This window comes from Camelus bactrianus, chromosome 17 (genome assembly GCF_048773025.1).
Source record: "Camelus bactrianus isolate YW-2024 breed Bactrian camel chromosome 17, ASM4877302v1, whole genome shotgun sequence".
In the NCBI taxonomy this organism is placed as follows: domain Eukaryota; kingdom Metazoa; phylum Chordata; class Mammalia; order Artiodactyla; family Camelidae; genus Camelus; species Camelus bactrianus.
In genome coordinates this window covers 44,302,023-44,319,351 of record NC_133555.1, presented here as the reverse complement: position 1 = coordinate 44,319,351, position 17,329 = coordinate 44,302,023, and the positions used below count along the sequence as shown (strand labels likewise).

Here is a 17,329-nt window from a genome sequence, read left to right as displayed (position 1 = left end):
AAAATTGTCGTAAGCTGGGGTAAGAAGGTCCAGAGGATCAGTGCACGAAGCCAGCTGCTTGTAGAAGTACATGTGACCTCAGGCAAGACAATCGCCAAAGGGGGCTGACAGCTGAGGGTGGTATGCAAGGTAGTCTCTCACACACGTGTGGGAATGTTCTTATTAGTCCTACAGGGGTACTGGGACAGTGTGTCACAATGGAAGCCTTCAGGCATCACCTGATTTGGGGCATTGCTAGGCCTGTGAGGTTTTCTTTGCATGAGAACTTAGCCTGCGTTTGTGAATACTTTCCCTTTCGTCGGCACTTGCTACCCTTGCCACCTGCGATTTAGGAAATCCGTGTCGTGGTTAGCCTTCTAATTTTATAGTTACCTTTCCAGAATAATAACCCCATCCAGGTGTTTTGTAACACAAAACAGCAAGGGAAATTTATTTCAATTAGAAGGGGAAAATACAAATTGAAGTGGAGTTATGGAAAGGAAAAAAGCCCGACATGCATTTCTTTGAGCGTACTTTATTTAGGTAATTAAATCCCTGCCATGCGACTGAACCATTGGCAGTGGTGCCCTTTAAAGACCGACATTTAAAAAATACATGACTCTGTGGAATTTGGAGCAGTGCTGGCTGCCCAGCGCACATCTGGAAACAAGGGTTGGGGGAGAGAGGAAGGCAGAGTGAGAGCCTCAAGGGAGGGAATGGAGATACAAAGAAGCAGCCTTCTTTTGTGTTTTCACACTTACATTGTTTCTTAGTGTAAGAGCAAGAGCCTTGTAAAGATGGATTTATAAGTCAGTTTCCAGCGTTTTGAAGGGATCTGGAGGGAATTGAAGGCCAAGGGTGACTTACGGGCTTTTATTGAAGAAAAAAATTTTTAAAGCTCTTGTCTTCTTCTCTCTCCCTTGAATGAGGAAATGCTGGAGTTTGTTTTGTTTGGCCAGCTTGGCTGAGTTTCCGAGGTGATGGTTTACCAGTGGACGGAAGGAGTCCTTCTTTTTGGCAGCTGGCAAAACTGCAGGAAGTAAGAGATAGACAAGCTCATAAAGGAAAGGAGGGATTGGCCTCTCAGTCTAGACCCAATGCACCAAAAAGCAGCTGGTCCTTGCCTCCTGGTAAGGGCAGTGCAGCCTGGGTGGCATGCCCGAGGCTTTGGCCCCTGCTTAATACTCCAAACGACTTGACCTATTTGTAGACTGAACCCTCTAGAAAGCTTAGCCAAGCCAAAGCCTGTTGGAGATGTTCTTTTGAACAGTTAAGTCTCCAGGAGGCTGCCATAACCATTTCCAAAACAATTACACAACCTTCTTCCCCTGAGAGATTTTTTTCCTGACTTTCCAGTTCTGGTCTGAGACAGGAAACTGAAAATTGTCAGATTTATTCTTCTGGATCTACCCCAAATGTTCCATTATAACATTAGTTCCCTGTAATGAGGGTAGAGCTGACATGGGGAAAGTGGCACTAAGGGTACTATGAACTTGGCTTCTCTAAGCCTCCGTGGTTAATTTTGACAGCTGGAGGGTGGTCTGCCTAGAAAAGACACACATGTTTAAGTCATGCAAGGGAAGAGCTCCATTAGGTGAAATTTTTTGGGTTGACTTGGGCATCTTATGTTTTTGAAAAGGGCAGAGTACCCGATTTTGGATCTTTATAGATTCTTACATTTTTGACACTTGTTATTATTACTCTATGAGTTTAAGATAATTGATTCACCTTTTTGGAGCTCTTTACACTCTTGTACATCAGTCTGTGTAATGGGGCCCTGGTTACCTTCAGTGCTACTAGCATACTTTTGCCCCCTTGTCCCTTTAAAAACAAGACCCATCACAAACCTGATTTAACACAGACAGATCAAATTAGATGGTACGGTGTACTCATTTTAGAGAGAGCACACTTCCACTTCTCAAGGAACCAGTCCACACGCTGAGGGTCTTTTTTCAAATCCTGGACTGTGTTTAGTCTGTTGTTCTCTAGGTAGAGCACGGTCATAAGAAACTTCTGGGCTACATTTACACTACTTGTGATTTTTATGGCCCCTTCCTGCCCTAATACCCACAGGCACATGAGAAAGGCTGAAATCCATTTTTTTTAGTCAGTCAGGATATCCGTCATTGTCAGCCATAAATCTAATTTAAAGATTTAGGCTCTTAGGCCTTTAGTCCAACTTTGTAAAAAAAATAAATGAACTGAGTGATTAATTAAACTTTTCATGCATCACCTTGCATTTTCATCTTAGTTCATTTATTCAAAAATATTTTCGGGTCTCTACTCTTATCTAGGACCTGTGTATATCCTGGGCTTGCCATACATGTGAAACTTCAGACCCACATGGCATCCAGTAGTCTTAGAACCTCTATAGCTCGTAGTTGTGAATTCCTGAGGAGCAGGCTTTTGAAGAAAGGTGGTTTCTTTGCTCAGTTGGGAATTTTCTAGCATTTCCCCAGCCCAGTCTTGTGGCATAAGGGAGGAGCTGCCCATACAATGGGCCTCCTCACTTTCTCATGGAGTTGTTTGCATCAAGACCAAAGACTCTTCTCCTATAGCTGCCATTTGATTGCAAGTATATATAATCTTCTTAGTAAATGGTTTCTGAAAGGGAGTAGTGGTGGTATAGTCTTGAAACAGCAAAGTTTCTGAGTTGATTTAACTGACTAATTTTTCATATGTGCAAACTGCTGCCCAGCGATGTTAAGAAACCTGCTGGTGGTCACACAGTGTTGAGTGGAGACCTCTGATCTCCCATCTTTGTGTTTGAGGTGGTTTGTACTCTTCTTCAGGACAAATTTTAGTTAGAAACAACTTATGAGAGTTTTTTTTGGTATTAGTTACTCTTACTTTATAATTTTCTCCCTTTATGCTTTCTTGAGTTTTTTCCTATCTTTAGTTGCGCATTGAAGCTCACTGATTTGTAGTTGTCCCTCACTTTTAATATACACTTTTAAGAATGTAAAATTACTATTTACTTAGTACTTTAACACTACCTTCTGTAACTTTTGATATGCAGTATTTTTGTCATTTTTTCTGTAAAGATTTTATTACATACACTATGATTTGTCCTTTGACTCTTAATATGCGTTAAAGTGTGTTTTAGAATTTCCAAATATATGGGTTATTTGGGGTTATCTTTTTGTTACTGATTTCTAATTTAATTACACTGTAATCAGAGATCATGGACTCTGTGCTTTTCATTCTCTGAGATTTATAGAGTGAACTGCTTTGCAACCTTTTATGTGATCTATTTTTATAAATGTTTCATGCTGCTTGAAAAGAATATGTATTCTCTAATTGTTGGGAATGGTGTTTTATATAGAGCCATTAGATCAAGTATTTTAATTGTGTTCTGTATCCTCATTAATTTTTTATTTGCTTAATTAGATACCGAGACATGCATATTAAATTTTCTATTATGATTGTGGATTTGCTAATTTTTCTTTGCAGTCCTGTAAATGTGTGTTTCATATATTTTGAATCTGTGCTGTTAGCAAAAAATGCAGAGTTTGGACACTGGTGCCAGACTGGCTGGGTTTGAATCATGGCTATACCATTTACTATCTCTGGACCTTGGGAAAATCATTTATTTCTTGTAATTCAGTATTCTTATCTGTAAAATGGGCTTTGCTTTGGGGATCATTGTGAGGGTTAAATAAAGTAATACATGTAAAAAGCACTTAGAATAGTGTCTGGCACATGATAAGTGCTCCATAAATGTGAGTTATTATTCTTACTGGTGAATTGCTTCTTTTATTCTTATGTAATGTTTCTGTATCTGTATCTACATGGATGTATCTCTATATCTGTATTTTTTTGTTTAGTCTTCTTTTATAATACTCATGCTGTTACACCAGTTTTTTTTTTTTTTTTTTTTTTTTTTTTTTTACTTAATGTTTTTTTTTTGGGGGGGTGGGGGTAGATAATTAGGTTTGTTTTATTATTTATTTTAATGGAGGTACTGGGAATTGAACCCAGGACCTCGTGCATGCCAAACACATGCTCAACCACTGAGCTATATACCCTACCCTCTTTTTTAAGTTGGATATGCCCAGCATATCTTTTTCTATCCATATACTTCTAACATTTATCTGTCATGTTTCAGATGAGTCTTTAGTAAATAGCATATGGCCAAATTATAAATATTCAGAGAATTTCTGTTTTTCTTTAAATTAATACATTAAATCAGTTAATTTAAAACATTATGAACAATTTGAAATTATACCTACCATCTTATTTAATGTTTTCTATTTATTATGGTTTTTCTCTGCTTTTTTTCTTCCCTACTTTCCTTTAGGTTAATAAAATATTCTTTATTGCCATTTTTAGCTTCAGCTGTTTTTGAAATTTATTCATTCTATTTCCATTCTTTTATTGGTTACATTTTAATTTTTAACATGCATAGTTAATTAAAACAACAACTACAACAATAACCTTATCCTGAATAATTCAAGGACTTTAGAACATTTTAATTCTGATCTTTCCTTTTCCCATCCTCATGTTTCTTTTTTATAGTAATTTAGTTTCACTTGCTTTAAGTCCTCCAAATAAGTCCTTACTGTTGTCACTAATTCTCTTTTTTCATTCAGGGCTTGCATAACTTTACGCATATTTTTACCAGTTTACTTGCTTTACTCTTGCTTCTTGCATCCTGCTCTTGTCTTAGAGTTCAGTTGTCTTTTTCCTGTATTACTTCCTTTAATAGGTACTTCTGTTATGACATGTAAGTTTTCTTCTTCCTCAGCCTTTGTCTGAAAATGACTATTTCCTCCTCCTCCTTGAATCATGTGTTAGTACATATAGGATTCTGGGATGATATTTATTTTCCCTTGGTCATTTAAAGGTATTAACCTGTTGTGTTCTGACTTCTGTTATCACTAGTGAGAAGTCTGCTGTCAGTGTAATTGTTCTTATAGATAATCTGTTTGTTCCTCCAGTCCCTTTTATGGTGTTTCATTTTGACTTTGATGTTCAAGGGTTTTACTACATGTGCCTAGGGATAGGGTTTTTAAAAATGTATCATTTTGGAGCTCATTATAGTTTAACTGAAGATTCATGTCTTTCATTAATTCTAGAAGAGTCTCATCTATTGTCTCTCAGAATATTACCTTGCTTTTCTGTCCTCCTTTAAAAGGTTCTATTTCACATTTTCCACCTCTTTGTTTTATTAATTTCTTCATCTCCCTCTTCCAGTTAATTAACTTTTCAGTTATGTTTAATCTTATGTTGATCTTGTACAGTGAAATTTTAATTTCTAAAAAGTTAATTTGCTAATTATTTTTTTCATATTTTTCTGTTTTCCGTATGATTTTTTTTCTTCTTTTATCTTTCTTCATTTAAAAGATAATCATCTAAGAGTCTTAAGATTGTTCTTCATCACAAGTACTACTATGTCCATTTTTTATGTATACTGGGTCCCAGTCACAGTGAGTAGTGAGTGTGGTTTATAATTTTGAATTGTGAACTCATTTTCAGCAGAGCTTCTTATTTTTTTTTTTTCTCCTATGGGAGTTCCACGGATTTTGGACTGTGAAAGAGTTGCTACAGAGTGGGCTTTCATTTGATATAGCCAGTCTTCTCTTTTATGAAGATAATAGTTTTTCCATGGTCTGGTGATAGGAGTGATTTTGGCTTTTGCTCCCTACCTTTTGTGGATTTAGAGCCATATCTCTCATTCCTATGGAACTATTAAAACACAGGATCCTTAGGGTCTCTGTTCAGTTTGACACACCTTTCGAGTGTCATGACATTGACACATGGTTGTATCCTGCCCCCTTTGCTTATGGCACCAAGAAATTTCTCCTTTCTTTTAACCTAAACTATATACTTAATTTTTTCTTCCCATCTATAATTTCTATGTAGTTGTATTGTGTGGAAGTGGGAGAAAGGCTGTGTCAGCTCACACTACCATGTGTCCAGGACTAAAAGTTGGGAAATTTATTTTTTATTATGGAAATATTTAAAAAATTAAGAAAAATTCGAGGACAAATGACAAATTAGAGAAACTATTTGTGATATCCATAATAGAATGTTAATCTCTTAAATTAAAAAAGAGATCTGTAATCCAACAAGAAAAAGATGAACAACCTAACAACAAATTGGATGATTTTAATAATAAGAAAGATTTGAAAAAGCTCAATCTTTATGGAAAAACAAATGTAAATTCAAATAATGAAATACCTTCTTTTGGCTATCGAATTGAAAAAATAATTTAAAACAATTATAATGTTAAGGGTGGTTTTAGATGTCGGTTCATGAGAGCTCTTAAACCCTGTTGATGGCAGTTCTGAGAGTCATTTTTTGGAAGGACAGTTGGGCAAAATGAATAAGGAACCTTAGCAAATGAAAGGTATTCTTTGGCACCATAGTTCTAGGAGTTTTTATTTATGAGTGAATTGGGGTCTGTACATAAAGATTTATGTATAAAGATGAAGCAGTGTTAATAATGGCTAGTAACTGAAGCAAGTTAAATATCTAAAAAGGGATATAATGGTATAGCCATAGAATGAAATATGATAGTTAAATAATAACAAAAAAAATTATTAGAATTAAAAATGTTTAACATATATTGTTAATTAAAAATCAGATGACAAAGAAATATAGTAGAATCCACATTTGTCTTTGTACTTCTGTGCTCTTAAAAATCTAGAGAGACACTACTGTGTTAAGCTGGTATTGGCAGAGTGGGTGATTGTTCTGTCTTTTTAAGGAAAATCTGTACTTCATATATTGCTTGTGTAATTAAATGAAGTTAATTATAGTATACCTGTAGAATGAAATTTTTTGTGACTGTTAAAATCTGTGATTCAGAAGGATGTTTGATAATGTATGAAAGGTTAGAAAATAATTCTGACATAAAACCAAGCAGGACACACTACACAGCAGGTTTTCTACATAATGGAGTATATGAAATGCATATAAGCATATGGAATGAGATAGTAAATACATTAATATTATTTGTTGAATGAATCATTATTAACATTAATGTCAATAATGGTTATTGTTAATAGTTAGCATATTGGTAGCTTTTCTTTCTTCAGTTTTGAACAATGTCAGTGCGTATTTTTATAAATCAAAAAACTATTTGACCACAGTTCAACTCCAAGAGAGGTGGAAGAGAGGCCTGTGGGAGACATGGAGGCCTGCGTAGAGAAGCCAGTGGTCTTGTGACAGTAGCGGAGGCCAGGGATGGGCAGACAGCCCTGCCTGATTTGTCTCCCAAGTCTGCCTCTTCCTTCCTGGGAGTCCTGTAACCTTAAAGGAGTAAAGCTTTTTGCAGTTCCCATCTGCAAATGAATGACAACAGCCTTCTCAGAGAATATTTGAAATGAGAGTTGTAATGACATCTGAAAAATATAAGAAATTTGCTTTTTTAAATGCTCATGTAAATTCAGCTTACCCCAAAGGTTTTTGGAAGCTGTGAGAGAGGTAGGAATGTGGATGAAATGGCCTGGTGCACTCTGCCCATGGGGTTTGTTTAGAGTTGCCCTAGTGGGCCCAGGGGAGCCAGGAGACCTCTCAGCAGATCACTGGAATTTAAATAAAACATGGATCTAGATTGCATATTCAAGCTTTATTCATTTTGAGTTGGCAGCTTTCCCGAGGGCTGAAGAGACTTCTGAGAGCTTCATGGACACAAGTGCTCCATGAGGTCAGCAAGCCTACATTGGGTTGAGCATTTGCAAAGAAGACTGGGGAAGGCTGTCTACCCAAAAGATTAGTTAATTTATTAGCACTAGTGGCTTTCTGCCCAGAGGGGTGGTTACTTCACCCACTCTGGCGGCTGTGCAGAGGAATGAGTGAGTGGTTCAAAGGGCTGTGGGAAGGGCCTACCTTGGTCAACACTGAACTATGAGACGTTTATTTAAAACTTGAATTTTCCAACTTGCAAGCATTCATGTTAGAGAGTTGCAGGGCTTCCTTTAACGGTTCCATGGGACTCGTTGGACATGGGTACGCTGACTTTTTGAATTCCAATGGATGTTCTTAATCCGCTTACAAATGAGTGTGTTCTTAACTGTTTGCCCGACTGTTTTGTGTTTTAGAACACTCTTCATCAATCATCTTAAGTCAGAGAAGAGAAACTTTTTCTCTACCATAAATTATCAGCAATTGTAGATGAATGCTACGATGAGTCTGGTAGGCTTGTGAGGAAGTCAGCCTGGGGACCAGTGTGAAGGTGCAGGTCTCTGGCCAGAGTAGGGAGTAGTTCTCTGCAGGGATGCTGTGGAATGGACAGGGTGGGGCCAGGCCTGCAGTGAGGCTGTTGGTAAAGAGAAGTTGACTGGAGACTGTGGCCAGCCACTGTGGCTCTTGGCAGGACTCTCAGGGTGGGCTGGCCTGAGCTTTGCTCTAGACCTCAGAGCGCTATCTGGATGTCCACTTTCGGTCACAAAGCTTCTAACACATGGTTAGAATATATTCTCTGCTTTACCAACATACACTACAAAGAAAATCAAAGTCTTCCTATAATAAGCAACAGAAAGCATGAGAAATAGTATTCGTAAACAGCCGAGAATTTACTGAGTATCTTTGAAGGTCTCATTTGTATTTTCCTCACACTGAAGTTGTGTCTTAGACAAAATCATGTTGGTTATGCAGAATTAAGAAGTGAATACACCCACATGTTTGGCACACATGGGGTTTTAATTTCACAATCTGTTTAATCTTTTTGCATATTCCAAGGGAGGCTCACTGTAGGAGTATGTGTATATCTTCAACTTGCAGTCAGGTTATAAAAAAATATCTAGGTCTAGAGTTTGAAAGTACAGGGATAAAAATACTTGGGGAAAAAAAAACTGGATTAACAAACTCACAAGGAAAGAAAGTGTTGGCTTCATTTTAATTTTCTTGCAAAGTTTATAGAGTTCCAAATACCTAGCTCAGAGTATTCTCCACGTTCCATTGAAGACTGTAGGGGTCACACCATTTTATTTCACATGAAACTGAAAATTAAATCTCAGGTAAAGATTTTATATTTTGTTGTTTGGTGACACCTTGCTCATCACAGTACATAATGCATGAATTAATTCCTTAAAAATAAAGATTTAATTGGAAATTGGAAATTATTAAGAGACCATAGGGTCACTTAAAATAGGAAGAAAAAGTAGGGAATTACCAGGTTCTTTGAAGACATTCTCTCTCATTCATTCATTCATTCATTTATTTACTTTACTTATTTGACTCTCTTTAATTCCAGTTTTCTACTTTGATTCCCTTTCCATAAAGAACAAGTCTAGGATTTTATAGAACATCTTTTGTCTGTTCCTGAGCTGTTTTTCATATTGTTATCTTATGTGCTTGTATTCTGCGTTTAAGTAAATTGTATTTTAGAATAGATCTCATTGTGTTCCTTACTTTTTTCACTAAACCTGTTTTAAAAAAGTCCGTCTATATTCGCTATGTTACATTCCATCCATAGCTGCTAATGCTGTATTTTTCTCCATAGGATGTTCCCCTTCATATTATGAACCCACTTTTGCAGTGAGGGACAGGCAGACTGCCCCCAGCTCTCTGCCACTGAAAAGAATTCTGATCTTATGGACTTTTGTGAGAATTCATCCAGATGTCTAATTTTTACCAGTCTTATCTGAGGTGAAATGATATTTCATTATTGTTTTAATTTTTATTCTCTGATGATTTTGAGTGTCACTATTAATGACAGTATTTTGAATTTCCTTTTGTACAAATCACCTGTTCATACTTTTGTCCATTTTTCTGCTGGGATTGTGATCTTTTTCTTTTTCTTTGCAAATATTCCCTGTATATTTTCTAGGTTAGTTCCTGATCAGCTTGGATAGTACAAGCTTCTTGTCCCAATCTACTGTCTGTCAACTTTATCCACAGTGTTCTTTTTTTTTTTATTGAAATACAGTCAGTTTACAGTGTCGTATCCATTTCTGGTGTATAGCATGTTTGTCATACATATACATATATTCATTTTCATACTCTTTTTCATTATAGGTTGCTACAAGATATTGAATATAGTTCCCTGTGCTATATAGTAGAAATTGGTTATCTAATTTATATATATAAAATATATTTATATATTTATATATGTGTAACTTAGTATATGCAAAATTCGAACTCCCAATTTATCCCTTCCCATCCCATTTACCCCCTGGTAACCATAAGTTTGTTCTCTATGTCTGTGAGTCCACAGTACTCTTTATTGACAAGAAAGAATTAATTTTTAAGTAAGGAAATGCATACTTTTTTTTTTTTGCCTTGTGGTTTATGCACTTGGGTTTTATTTAAGAAGGCCTTATCCACCTTTAGGTGACAGATATTCTACTAATTTTCATCTATTAAGATTATAATTTTATTTTTCACATTTAGGCACTTATCTGTATGTAATACACCTTTATACATGGTGTTAAATAGTCCTAGTTTTCTTTTCTAAATATTATGATTTAATTTTCCCAATACTACTTTCTGAACAGTGTCCTTTTCTCACTGACTTATGCTGTCACCTTTATTAAATGCTGAGTAAACATATCTATTTCTCCATGAAATACACCTGCTCCATATCTGTTTGTCTACTTTTGCTCTAAAATTAAACTGTATTTTATAATTACAGCTTTAGTAAATTCTTAATCTTGTTTTTTCCTCTACTTTTTTGAAGTTGATTTAGTTTTTTGGTGGACTTCTGTCTATTCTTTCATAGAGATGATCAAGATGGTTAAGTACCTATAAAAAATTAGGTGGGGTTTTTATTGTGATTACGGAGAATTTGTAGATTATTTGATAGTGAAGTGACAAGCATATGTGATCCTATTCAGGACCATGGAATGCCACTCCATTTCTGTAACTTTTTTTCTTTTTCCTTTATTTAAATTAAAAAACTTCCCTCATAGTGAATTGTGAAACTCTCCAGATACTTTATACTTTTTGTTGCTATTGTGAAGGTTATCTTACTTTTTATTTTATTTTCTAGTTGGCTACTGAGTTAGAAATGATTTTTTTGTTTGTTGGGGTCAGGGAGGGTAGTTAGGTATATTTACGTATTTATTTATTTATTTAATGGAGGTGCTGAGGATTGAACCCAGGACATCGTGCATGCTAAGCACACACCCTACCACTGAGCCATACCTTCCCTCACAGAAAGAAATGATTTTGACTTTTGTAAGTTGATCTTATATCCAGCAACATTGGTCAACTGTTATTTCTAAAAGATTATTGCTTTTTCTATGTAAGTGATCATAGCCTCCACAAATAATAAATCTTTATCTCTTTCTCATCTTAACACCTCTTCTTTTTTTACACTTGACTTCTAGTATTGTTTCAATACTTCCACTACTATGCTAAACAACAGTAGAGATAGTGAGCAAACTTGTGGTTTTGCTTTTTCCTATCTTAAAGGAAGTGCATTTCTGTCTTCCTGGTTCTCTTCTCTTTTCTGGTTTGCCAAGAGTTTTTTTTTCTCCTCCATGAATTGTTGCTGAACTTTATCAAATTCCTTTCCTGCACCAGCTGAGATAATTGCATATTATTCTTTTCCTTTTAGTCTATTAATGACATCAAGTACATTGCTAGCATTTCTTATGTTGAACTATCCTTTTACGTCTGGGATAAACTGTACTTAAACTTCATGTAATATTTTTTTTTAAAACTAAGGGTGTTTTTAGAGCCTCAGCTCCTACATCACTTTTTTCGTAAAGCCTTTCTAATCTCCCTCTTCTTGCTCACTGACTCCCCCATCCTGTGTGTTCCCAGAGGCCTTTGATCTATCACTGCTATGAAACTTACAGTGGTCTTGGTTATTGCTGTTTCTCTCCTTACACCATTAGATGGGGAAATAGGTCTCATTTTTTAAAATAGTGTTTTGAAGGTATAATTTACATACATTAAAGCCACCTGTTGTAAGTCTACAATTCAGTGCTTTCAAGTAAATGTATAGAGTTTGTGCAGCCATTACACAGAGCAGTTTTAGAACATTTCACTCTAAAATATTCCCTTGTGCCAGTTTGCAGTCAATCTTCCTCCCACCTCCAGTCTTAGGCAACCAATGTGTCTGGTGTGTTTGTCTATATAAACTTGTCTTTTCTGGACATTTCATGTGATACGTTTTTTGTATTGGGATTATTTCATTTAATAAGATGATTTTGTGATTGTTATAGGGAGAATCAGCAGTTGGTCCTTTTTATTTCTGAATACAGTTCCAGAGTATGGAGATAACACAATTTATTTATTCATTTACTAATTGGGATGCTTTCAGCTTTTAGCTATTATGAAAAATGCTGTTATGAACAAACTGTGCACAAGTTTTTGTGTGGACATATGTTTTCATTTCTCTTGGTTGGACTCCTGAGAGTGGAAATGCTGACTCATTTGGCTAATTAATGTACGTTCAACATTTTAAGAGACTGAGGGTTCTGGTCTCTCTATATCCTCACTAACAATTGGTGTTTTTTTATTTTTTATTTTTATTTTAGAAATTCTAGTGGGTGTGTAATAGTATTTAATTGTGGTTTTGATTTCCATTTCCCTAATGAGTAAAAATGTTGAGCATCTTTTCACATGATTATTAATCATTTGTTTATCTTTTGTGAAGTGTATTCAAATCTTTCCCCCATTTTTCTTTTTCTTCTCTCTTTTTTCTTTTTATAAACCTTTTTATTGAGATATAACATACATACAGTGCACAAATGTTAAATGCAATCCCCATTTTTAAATTGGATTGTCTTCTTGTTACTGAGCTTTAAGAATCTTATATATCTGGATACATGCTTTGTAAGTATTTTCTCCCAGTTTGTGGCTTTTCTTTTCACTTACTTATAGGTATCTTTTGAAGTGGAAAAGGTTTTTAATTTTGATAAAATCTAATTTATCATTTTATTCTTTTATGAAAGCATGTCTGGTGTCATATCTAGGAACTCATTGCCTAACTGAAGTTCATGAAGATTTTCTCCTAATTTTTTCAGCTTCTTGGATCTGTACGTTAATGTTTTAAATTAAATTTGGCAAGTTTTACGACATTTTAAGGAATTTTAAGAAACTCCTATTACAGCTATGCTGGTGTACTGGATGTTTTCCCATGGGTCTCTGCCTCTGTTAATTTTTCTTTAATCTTTATTCTCCCTTTTCTTCAGATTGAATAATTTCTTTTTTTTAAAAACATTTTTTATTGGGTTATAGTTATTTTACAATGTTGTGTCAAATTCCAATATAGAGCACAAATTTTCAATTATACATGAACTACATATATTCATTGTCACATTTTTTTTGCTGTGAGCTACCACAAGATCTTATATATATTTCTCTGTGCTGTACAGTATAATCTTGTTTATCTATTCTGCATATGCCCGTCAGTATCTACAAATTTTGAAACCCCAGTCTGTCCCTTCCCACCCCCCACCCTCTTGGCAACCACAAGTTTATATTCTATGTCTATGAGTCTGTTTCTGTTTTGTTTTGTTTTGTATGTATGTATGTATGTATGTATGTATGTATGTATGTATGTATGTATTTATTTATTTATTTAGATTCCACATATGAGCAATCTCATATGATATTTTTCTTTCTCTCTCTGGCTTACTTCACTTAGAATGACATTCTCCAGGAACATCCATGTTGCTGCAAAAGGCGTTATGTTGTCAATTTTTATGGCTGAATAGTATTCCATGGTATAAATATACCACAACTTCTTTATCCAGTCATCTGTTGATGGACATTTAGGCTTTTTCCATGTCTTGGCTATTGTATATAGTGCTGCTATGAACATTGGGGTGCAGGTATCTTTTTGAAGTAGGGTTCCTTCTGGATATATGCCCAGGAGTGGGATTATTGGATCATATGGTAAGTCTATTCCTAGTCTTTTGAGGAATCCAGATTGAGTAATTTCTGTTGCTCTCTCTTCAAGTATATTGATTCTTCTTTTATTTCATATCTGCTGTTCAGCCTTATAGTGAATGTTTTATTTTAGTTAACTGTACATTTTACATCCACAATCCAAAAAAAAAACTTCTATTGAGATTGTCTCTTTGGATTATTGTTCTCATTTTTTTCTTTAATTCCTTAAACACAATTTCCTTTCATTCTTTGAATATACCTATAATAACTGCTTTGTAATTTTTGTCTGCTAAGTCCAACATCTGGGGACAACTCAGACAATTTCTCTTTGTCTGCTTTTTTCCTGCATGTGGGTCATGCATTTCTGTTTCTTTTTGTGTCTCATAATTTTTTTTGTTGAAAACTTAAATTTTGGGTAACATAAAGTAGCAAATCTGGATTCTGATTTTGCCCCTGAGGGTTTTTGTTTGTTTAGTAACTTTCCTATGAAATCTGTCTCCCTTGAGGTATGTGGCTGCTGATGTCTTTCTTTGCTCACTTAAAAATATAAATAAAATAAATATAAACTGATATCTCAATATATTATTTTAAAGCCTGGCTTCCTAGGGGTTGTCCTTATGTCTACATTGCTCAGTGACCAGCCAATGGTTCTTCAGAGGTTGTGTTCATACATCTTTAACTAGGAAGTGTCCCACTCAGTGCTGATGACTCTGTGTGTTGTTTTGAGAATGCATCGAAAGTTCAGGCAGTTTAAAGTGTGTCCTAGCATTTACTCTTTGTAAGGCTCCCTCTGGTCTCTCCTGTACATAGATGCCAACTCCAGATCAGCCAGAGATATGTGGGAAGATTGTTGGATGCCTCTGTGAGTGCTCATTTCTTGTATTTCCCTATTAAATCTCTGGCTAGTCCTCTAGTCTGATGTTTGCTCCAAATAGGACCACCACCTCAGACTGTGTAATGAATGACCTTCCTTTTTTGCTCATCACTGAGATTGCTGCTTATAATTCACTGAGTATCAGATTTTCACCTCTAGCTGCAAGTTAAGTCATCCCTTTCTGGCAGTGAAACTTGGTAATACAGTTTGCTGCCTCTATTAGAATGACTATGCTAACTGATCTGAGAGGGTGAGGGAGGTTGATGGGATCAGCCCCGGGCAAATATGCTGCGGTTCCCACTGTTCTTCTCCAAAATCACTAGTTTCTTATGAGCAAATCTTCTCAGTTTGTTACATTCTTTTGGTTGATTTCCAGGGTCCTGATGTAGCTATTTTGTTAATATTGTCCATTATTTTAGTTGCTTTCAGGAAGAGGATTTGGTGACCTCCTCTTCTCATGCCAGAGGGCCCTCCTTTCCTCGATTGTTTTTGTATCCTGAGGAGCTAAAAAGAGTTCTCAATCTATAATAATTGACCCTGGATATTAAAAATCTGATTTGCCATAAATATCTGATTTGCCAGGTAAATATCTTAGGACAAGAGTTTGCCTTCAAAGAAAAAATAACATTGAGCCTCTCTAAACCACCCTCTACTAAACCAATTGACTACATTAACTGATGTAATTATATAATTTAATTAAATAGTATGTAAAACAATGAACATTGGGTATGAAAAGAGAGCTATTTCTATGAAAACAAAATTGCATACTTTGAAAAGAGTCAGTAAATGTGAGTTGCTAAAAATTGCTATTGAATTAGGTATGGGTGAGACAATTATAAATGATTGCAGGGGAACAGAAAAATTTGGAAGGATTTTGTGTTCAAATTACCACATAATGGTCCTTAAAATTTTCCTTTGCTTTAAAGAAATGGAAACTGGAAATTGTAGATGTGAGTTATGAATGTGGCTTTTGAAGAAAAATGATGGAGAACTTTTACCAATGTTCTAATATTCAAAGAAAACATCTTGGGCCAACATAAAAAGTTAGCAGAAAAAAGCATGTTTATATTTTGTTTCAATAAACTATTGAGGGTGTTATGCATCACTTTTTTTTTAATGATTCCCTGCTTTAGCTAAATTTTTGATGAATGAAATTATTACCTGTCCCAATCAGAAAAATGGTTTCTCTACTCTTCGTTTGCTCAGAGATCTAGGGAGATCTTAGGCTGGCTGCTGGCTCTATGTCTGGGATCCTCCACAGACTCTGTAGTTGACCGCTTGAGTTAGTTCAAAGCTCACCCCTCCACCTCCGACTCCACAGTGGAGGGAAAGAAGTAGATTTGGGTGAGGACCCTGGGTAGTCTGGAGCCATTGTGACAGCCCGGGAATCTTCAGAGAGATGAGAAAAGAACTTCAGGCCCTTTCACCTGTTTGGAAACTCTTGGTGCTTCCATGTTGACAGAGGCTGCTCCTGATCCCATCCTGAGAAGGCCCACAAGTAAGCAGCTTTATACCTTAGGGCCAAATAGTATCATTTCCTTGACTGTCAAGGGGACAGTTACGAACATGCTGATGGATTGATTCTGATGCATACAATGGGGGAGAGAAATACTCACATCTGTTCCCATTTGTATTCATCAGAATTTATCCATCCCATGTTCCATTTCCTTGGCTAATCTGAAAACACATTCACATTGAGATATTATTGAGAAGTTAGGGAAGATCGTCCTAACATCTTTGTTTTTGTTTTTTTGTTTGTTTGTTTGTTTTTGGTGGCAGCTGGTTTATTAAGCTGTACCTTAGTATAGGCGCTGGGGCTTGCTCATGGTGATCTTAATTTACAAAGCCCGGACATTCTGCCAATTTTTCTTGAGCAATGACACCAGGAAATTGACAGCTAAGTGGATGTTATACACAAGCTCATCATCTGTCATTTTCACATGGCCAACAGCCACTGCCAGACACAACACCTTCTTCATCTGGAACTTGATTGTGAACTTCACTTCATCAACTTTGGCTACCATATTCTCATTGTGGGTCAGCACGGAAGGGAACTTGTCAGCCTTATTCAGACCTGGGCCCAGGATTCTTGGGATCTGCTTGATCAGAGACTCTGAAGCCAAAAAGGCTTCATACTTCTTGGCCAGCTTCTTAACTAGTTTCTTATTCTTGTTGAGCTTCTTCAGAGCCTTGATGTCCTTGTGGGAGATATCCACAGCATTGGCCTCATCACAATGCTGCTGGTCTCCCAGAACCCATACGGAGAGCTTGGGGCAGGGAGTGGACTTCAGCCTGACGGTGCCCGAGAAGCATTTGTCCTTCTGAGGGTCATAGTTCTTCAGGCTGATCTGAAGTTCCACTGTCTTCAAAAACTTCTGGCGCTTGCGCTGGTTCCTGTGCAGGGCTTGCCGCACTGTCTCGTACAGGGTGTTGCAGGAGACCTTGCTGCTCATGATGCCTTGCCCTGCGAAAACTGGAAAAGAGAACGTCTTTGTTTTTGAATAGACAAATTTTTTAAAGACAGAAAGGGATAACATGAATATGGGGTTTTAGGTCCTGATACTAGTTGATAGGGGAGAAAATTTTAGGTTGGCAAGACTTAGTGATACTCAAATCATATTACAGAGAAGCTGTTCAGTTTGTTTGGACTCCAGACCAAGGCAGAGCTAGCTGCAGTGGCCA

General features: G+C 36.2%; 1 pseudogene; it reads right to left on the bottom strand.

The window, feature by feature from the left end:
- Positions 1-16,423: 16,423 nt before the first annotated feature.
- On the bottom strand, positions 16,424-17,103 carry LOC105072651 (large ribosomal subunit protein uL1 pseudogene; annotated as a pseudogene).
- Between the last annotated feature and the right edge of the window lie 226 nt (positions 17,104-17,329).